The sequence below is a fragment of the Sebastes umbrosus genome, chromosome 1 (assembly GCF_015220745.1).
Source record: "Sebastes umbrosus isolate fSebUmb1 chromosome 1, fSebUmb1.pri, whole genome shotgun sequence".
Lineage (NCBI taxonomy): Eukaryota > Metazoa > Chordata > Actinopteri > Perciformes > Sebastidae > Sebastes > Sebastes umbrosus.
This window is the reverse complement of record NC_051269.1, coordinates 40,953,904-40,962,101: the sequence shown is the minus strand read 5'-3', so window position 1 is coordinate 40,962,101 and position 8,198 is coordinate 40,953,904. Positions and strand designations below refer to the sequence as shown.

Here is an 8,198-nt window from a genome sequence, read left to right as displayed (position 1 = left end):
CAACAAAACTTGTTGGTTATGGTTAGAAAAAAAGAAATCGTGGTTTGTGTGATGACCAGGTTAGGGTTAGGTTTAGGGTGAGTTAGGGTTAGGATTAGGGTTAGGGTTAGGGTGGGTTAAGGTTAGGGTTAGGGTTAGGGTGGATTAGGGTTAGGGTGGGTTAGGGTTAGGGTGGGTTAGGGTTAGGGTGGTTAGGGTTAGGGTGGGTTAGGGTTAGGATTAGGGATAGGGTTAGGGTGGGTTAGGGTTAGGGTGGGTTAGGGTTAGGGTTAGGATTAGGGATAGGGTTAGGGTTAGGGTGGGTTATGGTTAGGGTTAGGATTAGGAATAGGGTTAGGGTGGGTTAGGGTTAGGGTTAGGGATAGGGTTAGGGTGGGTTAGGGTTAGGGTGGGTTAGGGTTAGGGTTAGGATTAGGAATAGGGTTAGGGATAGGGTTAGGGTGGGTTAGGGTTAGGGTTAGGATTAGGGATAGGGTTAGGGTGGGTTAGGATTAGGGTGGGTTATGGTTAGGATTAGGGATAGGGTTAGGGTGGGTTAGGGTTAGGGTTAGGATTAGGAATAGGGTTAGGGTGGGTTAGGGTTAGGGTGGGTTAGGGTTATGGTGGGTTATGGTTAGGATTAGGGATAGGGTTAGGGTGGGTTAGGGTTAGGATTAGGGATAGGGTTAGGGTTAGGGTGGGTTATGGTTAGGGTTAGGGTTAGGATTAGGAATAGGGTTAGGGTGGGTTAGGGATAGGGTTAGGGATAGGGTTAGGGTGGGTTAGGGTTAGGTTGGGTTAGGGTTAGAGTTAGGGTTAGGGTGGGTTAGGGTTAGGTTTTCCAAGGTCTTTTTTGCTGGTTCTTCTTTGTTTTGCAGGGCGGAGTGTCATCAGGTTAATGAGCCACACCTGGACTCGGTGTGCTGGTGATATAAAAGCCATATCTTCCCACAGATGTCTCTCTCTTCCTTGTCTGGCACAGCTGTTTTGGTTTTGTTTGCTGCTGCAGACATTTTCACACAGCCTCACATGCCTTCATTACTGATTACTGACTTTCCACATTTGTTTAGTTATTTATTGTTAGTTTGTTAAATAAATTATGCCTTTTACTATTTTAAAATTCGTCTGGTCTCCCATTTTTGTTGCAGCCTTTGATCTGTAACTAGCGTAAATACATAAATACATAACAAGTCCTTGGCAGACTTTCTTATGTAACATTACATAACAAGCGTAGAGTCACTGTTCTACTTTTGGACATGAGCAGCGGTCTCCTGTATGAAAGTCCTGTGTTTGTTTGACCCATCCTCTCCGACCCACCATTGGTGGAGTTTCTTGCTTGTCAAACTCGTTATTTATACCACGTAACTTTCAGTAACGGTCGCTCGCTGTACTGCGTCACTTGCTCTGCATAAAACGTCGACATTCAACGTATCCGTGGTTTGCAGAAACGTCTGGTCAAACTTTCTGCTCGGGGGAATTAGGAGCCATGACCTCCATATTTCTAAATCCTGTCTACTGTTTATGCTTCTGTTCCTACTGTACTCTCAGAGGAATTCAAAAATCCATGTTTACAAGAGCAGCTACTCGTAACAACCTGCACCAGCTTCAGGACCACCTGCTGTCTGTTCACCATGACAACACACACACACACACACACACTCAAGCACTCACACCAACAACACACCACGTGCTCTCAGTCTTCTCCTTTGATATCATCTTTAATATCTGAATGTAATTAAATTATACAGATTAAAGGTTCCCTGTGGAGGTTTTGGACCTCTAGTAGCGCTATGGAGCTGTTTCTCTATGAGTGACTCCGTTCCACTGATCTACAGGTGGAGGAAACGTGCCAATATATATATATATATATATGTATATATATATATACTGCAATGAGTAAGCAAAGACATAAAAAAAGACTGCGAGCTAGTAAACATGAATCAGAATCAGAAATACTTTATTGATCCCTTAACGTTACAGTTATATAAACATAAAGAAAATAGTAAAATAGATATAAAGGAGTAAGTAACATGTAAATTATGTACATAATGCTACAATGTATAACACAATATATGTAGAGAAATATAAGTAAATAATAAAAATAAGAATGAGAAAGAAATATCTACAGATATATGCATTAACCTCTTTTACCCGACGGACCCGGTACTGGCTTCTGCTGAGCTGTGTGTTGAAACACTTCATTAAATGCTGTGGTTTCTGTCTTTCTTTCTGAATGGTCTCTAAAAGACGAGGCCTTAACGCTACTAAAACAACACTTGTTTGCCAATGATTTCAATATTTTAGTTACAAAATCAACATATTTTGACTTTATAATATTTGGACTGTTTTTATATTGAATGTACATACTTGACTTTGGATTCTTTTTTGTTATCTTATTTACATTGTTATTGATATTATTTGTTATCATCTACTTGATCATATTTCATTTTTATAATAAAACTACTCCATTTGGAGTCAAAATTATACAATTTACTTGTTTTTTATTGATGTTATACTGTGCACAATGGTAGAATGTGATGATGCACAATGGTAGAATGTGATGATGCACAGTGGTAGAATGTGATGATGCACAATGGTAGAATGTGATGATGCACAATGGTAGAATGTGATAATGCACAATGGTAGAATGTGATGATGCACAATGGTAGAATGTGATGATGCACAATGATAGGATGTGATGATGCACAATGGTAGAATGTGATGATGCACAATGGTAGAATGTGATGATGCACAGTGGTAGAATGTGATGATGCACAATGGTAGAATGTGATGTTGCACAATGGTAGAATGTGATAATGCACAATGGTAGAATGTGATGATGCACAATGGTAGAATGTGAGGATGCACAATGGTAGAATGTGATAATGCACAATGGTAGAATATGATAATGCACAATGGTAGAATGTGATGATGCACAATGGTAGAATGTGAGGATGCACAATGGTAGAATGTGATAATGTACAATGGTAGAATGTGATAATGCACAATGGTAGAATGTGATGATGCACAATGGTAGAATGTGAGGATGCACAATGGTAGAATGTGATAATGCACAATGGTAGAATGTGATAATGCACAATGGTAGAATGTGATAATGCACAATGGTAGAATGTGATAATGCACAATGGTAGAATGTGATAATGCACAATGGTAGAATATGATGATGCACAATGGTAGAATGTGATGATGCACAGGGTAAATGTCATGGCCAAAGGCTCCATTGTGGTCACATAGCCTCCTGTAGTGGATATCAGGAGTAGTTTAGAGCCAGATTCTCTTTCAAGAGGTAGAAAACTTGTGCCAAATGGAGAGTCCTCCTGGTCCTATCCTCACTAAAACCTTTATAGAATCTATGTGCTTTGTGTTATTTATATCTGCTTTGGCACAGTTGTAGTCAAGGAGTTGCTGAATGAATTCAGTGGCATCATTACTATAATGGTTTTATCCACTCTCTGATCTAGAAAACATTTTAGGTGAGGAAAAACTAAATGTAAATGTTCCTTTTGGTTCATCACAGTTTTCTCAGACATAGTAACAGTCACGATGTTACTGACACTGGGGATGAATTCCCTGAAGTCTTACCTATCCATAGAGAACAAGATCATGCAGATAGATCTGGTAGTTGTGGAGCTATTCTTGATTTATTTTGGGTATCTAGGCGAACCACACCTTCCAGCACCCTAGGGCTTAAAGACATACAATCTATAACCGCAGTGTAAATAAGTAATTGCAAAATGCTGAGAAGTGGGATCTATAATAATAGCATAAATAAATGTATGTATGTAAACATTCAAAATAGTTTTAGGAAAGGAAGGAAATTGAAAGAAGAAAATTTCCCAAAATCATCCTTTAGAAGAATGCAATGTGGTTTAGCTGGTGTCGTCTACCTTTAACTCTGTGATTAAAGTCTGATTAAATGGATCAATACCACAGCAGTTATATTAAAATGACCTAACCTGACATTTAATCATATTCAACAAACCATCTTATAAAAGAGTCTGTCTTCTTTCCAGTGCTGGATATTTTCATTTTGAGAAGCGCTGGTGTACATCAGCAGCGCTCCCTTCCGCTGCACCGGAGGTTGTGGATGTTGCTGTAATCCTCAGGATGCTGAGCAGAATCCATCATGGGATTTCACGCCTCCTTCTCTCTCTCCTCTCCTCACTCCCTCACTTCCTTGTTCCCTCGTCTCCTCTCTTTTCATCACAGCTCCCCTGACCTTCCTACCCGGAGCGCTTCCCCCCTTCATTTCCATTGGAAAGCAGTCGTGATGAGCTTCAGCCTGTTTTAGGGGGGGGGGGGGGGGGGGGGGGACAGGCTAATCACTGAAACAAGTAAACAAGTGGAAAGGTGAGCGGAGTGCAGCGCAATCAATAACGGTGCTGTGGTTGATTGGTGTGGAGGTAGCGAGGACATGCACACGCAAACACACACATACACACACACACACACACACACACACATGCAGAGGTCACAGAGGTCAATCTGAACAAGACAATGAGGAGGTGGGATCAGTGGTTGCTTGACATTAACAAACGAACAGGAATCTCTCAAAGTAGGTCTGCACTCGCTCTGACCTCAATTCCTCATTTCCTCTGCCAACACACACACACGCACACACAGACACAAGCATGTAGCTTTTTTTCACACATATACACGACAGCATGCTCGCAGCGCTCAGGCACCTACATGCACACACGGACTTATCAGCAGTTCCTCTCCATTAGGGAGTACAGCTGCCTCTCGTCGCCGTGCATCTCGGCTGCTTTACTTGATCAGTTAATGGCACTTTATTTTCCAGAAAGAGCCGCCACCTGGCTGCCACACCACTCCATCAGCCTCTGATTAGAAGCTGAGTGTTAATACCCGGCACTCTGGTGATCTCCTGTGTGTAAAAACAGGGCCTCGGATTGAGATGGAAGGAGGATTTTGAATACTTAATACGAGGAACTTTCATTTTGTGTGGATTTTGGCGGTCCCTGTGGACAAAAGCGGTAGTGTTTCCAAGCACCAGAGTCCCTTTTAGAAAACTTCTCATTTTACTGCAGCAGGGTCTGACAGTCTGCCCCATGCAGTCCTGGTTCTGGTTCCCCTTCCCCTCCAGCGGGCCCAGCAATACGGCCTGGGCTTCCAGCAGCGTGGTGTCGGTGTTGGCTCCCAGCAGGGCAGCGAGGCGAAGCTCCGACTGCAGGTCGTAGGCGAAGGGCTGGAAAATATATCAGTCATTGTCAGGCATTATTTATTACATAATTTTTTCTAGCAACCCAAAAATCAAACATTAAAGACATTTCCATCACAGATTAGTGGTATTTTCTTTTAAATTATAAGGGACATGTAATGTTTTATACTTCTGGTGAATATAATCCATCAATCTTATTTCCATAGATGTATTTTGTATATACAGTTCCCTTTGATAACACCTTATTTTGAAAAACGGATGTAGTCACACGTGTCTACTTCCTCTAACTTATCCAAGGTGGTCTCTAGCTCTCCCGTCAGCTCTGTTCTCTTTATCCATCCATGGTCAGCTCCATCGGGGCCGTTTCAATGCAGAGAACATAAATGTCAGTATATGGGTGCTCTACAGTTGTAGCGTCGGCCCATTTGACCACGGAGACGAGAGCGACGGCCGGCTCGACCGTAACGTTACCGCGATACGATAACGTTTCCTGTCCGTGACGGAGTTAGCATGCAGCTTTAGTCGTGATGTCTAGCTCTGCTTTTCCTGTTAATGTGTGAAACCCAAAGTGTTTCCATCCTTTACTGGATGTGTAGTGTTTACCACGCTGGATTTAACATGTGAGGGTGCAGGTCGTATCCACGCTGACCCTCCAACGTTTTCTATTTTCTCGTTTCAGCTCGCTGCTGCTACGGTTTAGTCGGATACAGAACGGATATGACGTCAAGTTACTCACACTACGACGACTGCTGGAGTCTGAGCTGAAGGAGTTTCTGGTGAACCTGCATCTAATATCGCCGGAATCCGACCCGGTGGCACCGATGACGAGCATTAAGAATATAGAAATATCCAGTATTCTAACTGATGGTTTACTTATATAGGTCATATGGAGGCTTCCGTATTAAACTGAGACTGTTTCATAACCAGTTAAAAGTTCCTCACAGTAACTTTAAAGAAAGCATCTGCTGCTTATGAGTGAACAGCTCCCAGCGAAGACAAGAATCTGCTCGTCTCATCTCTGAAGCATTTTAAAAGAAGTTCAAGCTCGGTGACTCGACGAGCAAGAAAGACACTTGTCGCATTGCATTGTGGGTTGAACGGCTCAGAGCAGCAACCTCTCTTAAATAAGTCCACGACGGTGTACATGATGGACAACGCTGCATCTCGTGCATCTCACCTGCTCCTGCTTTTTTTCAAGGTCACCTCGCAACAATTTCGAGCATCTTCATTACTTCCGTCGGCCCTCTTGTCGTTCCCATAGCAACCCCGCTGAGCTGACAGATGAGAGGCGCGGGAGTCGGCTTCCCACATAGTCGGAAAAACACACACACACACACACACATGCAGGCACACACATTAAAACAATGAGCGCATAACTACATCTGGGGAAGCGCGCTCTGCGTTGTTTTAAAATAAACCCGGCATCACAGGCGAGGTGTTGGAGGGAGATTGTCGTACACAAATAGGCCATTATGGCAAAAAGTGGAACACAAGGAGTCTCCTATGAAAAGCGAGCATTCTCTCTCTCTCTCCACTCCTGCCTCTCTCTCTCTCTCTCTCTCTCTCTCTCTCTTTGCTCTCTGTGTGTCTCTCTGCGGGCAGGCCGTGTGCGCCGCCATGCTCGTTATCAGAACAAACAGAGATGAGGGTGGAAGAATGGGGTACACGCCACGTACCAGAGAGGGGAGGATGAAAGAGTACAAAACCAGAGCAAATCAAACACCCGGCATGAGGGGAAGCACCGGGGGAATTGTTTCCATCGGCGCGCACCTACTTCCATAGGGAGCTTTACCATTTTAGCGCATTAAAGGCGTGCCACACCACAACACCAGATTGTCAGCTCCTGAAAAAAAATAATTTAATTCCAGTCCATATCAGATGTGCATTTCCCTCGAGGATTTAAAAAGGGAAAAAAAAAAAGAGAGGGAGGCACTCCAAAGGCTGCAATAGGCTTGTAATGAATAAGACATTGCATCAGAATTGGAAAGACAGTGAAATTTCCTTCCTGTCTGCTTGCTGGGAGACGAGGGATGTATCATTACAGACTCTGTCTTTTTATGTCCTTGGAAGTGTGAATCCACAGTGAAACGAGGGGGGAGACATTCCAATAAATCTAACAGGCGCAGCGATGAGAAGAAGACAAGAGAATCGGCACTAAAAAATACAAATATGGTGTTTAGATGAAGCTATGTGGTATTAATTTCTACACACGTGTACATGTATATATTGACTATGTTTACATATTCATACATATATATTGATTGTGGCCAAAAAGTTGCACTCGAACACACCACAAAGACGACAGCCGACGGCCAGTTAACACGTACGTTCTGCGCCTGCGTGAGAGGAAATAACTCTCCACACCAGCAGGCGGCGGTAGTCTGTATTCATCATTCAAAAAGGGAGACCCTTAAGGCCGAGGATGGCAGATATACAAGCCGTTGTTATGATACGTGCATGAAATAAAGCGGACACTGCCGACCATTTTCACACCACTCTCACTCACCACTTAGCTCCGTTCCAGATTGGTCATGTCGTTGTGAAAATATAAATGAGAAGAGCCTTCTGTGTTTTTCCAATCGACTTTACTCGTTTGCTTGCTTTCCTCACTTCAGTTTCTCTTGTCGTGCACTGATTCGCTGTGATTTGAGTGATTTCTTGCACCGAAGGGGACCGAAAAGCCTCCGACACGGGTAGACTAGAGTCGACGGTGCGGAACACACAGCAAAAATGAAACCGATAGACGCTCACCGACGACCTCAAACTGGCCGACCGTCGTCTTGGTGTGTCAGGGCCCTTATTCCGAATGGAGCATTTTTCAAATAAGACATGTGGGATATGACAATATTATTTAGATTTTAGGAGCATTATTTGGACATCTATACAGCGTATTCAGAATATACGTCTCAATTGGGGATTTCACGGCAGATTGTGGCACACGGCCTCTTGCCTGTTGCACATCCAGCTCCATGTGCGTTGTACACAAACCAACCAGCCGACAGTTTGCAGAGATGCATGC

The 8,198-nt window shown here is 43.3% G+C and overlaps 2 long non-coding RNA genes across 3 annotated transcripts; one reads left to right on the top strand and one right to left on the bottom strand.

Moving 5' to 3' along the window:
* Nucleotides 1-1,678: 1,678 nt before the first annotated feature.
* Nucleotides 1,679-2,312, bottom strand: LOC119484599. The gene is made up of 2 exons (XR_005206051.1): nt 2,131-2,312; nt 1,679-1,808 (listed from the first exon to the last, which is right to left on the bottom strand). It is a non-coding gene; the product is annotated as an uncharacterized LOC119484599 (long non-coding RNA).
* Nucleotides 2,313-3,305: 993 nt separating this feature from the next.
* Nucleotides 3,306-7,364, top strand: LOC119500382. 2 transcript variants are annotated; one of them, XR_005209616.1, is made up of 3 exons: nt 3,306-3,473; nt 4,210-4,350; nt 5,859-7,364. It is a non-coding gene; the product is annotated as an uncharacterized LOC119500382 (long non-coding RNA). The 2 variants fall into 2 exon arrangements; XR_005209620.1 differs by having other exon boundaries at nt 4,014-4,350.
* Nucleotides 7,365-8,198: the final 834 nt, after the last annotated feature.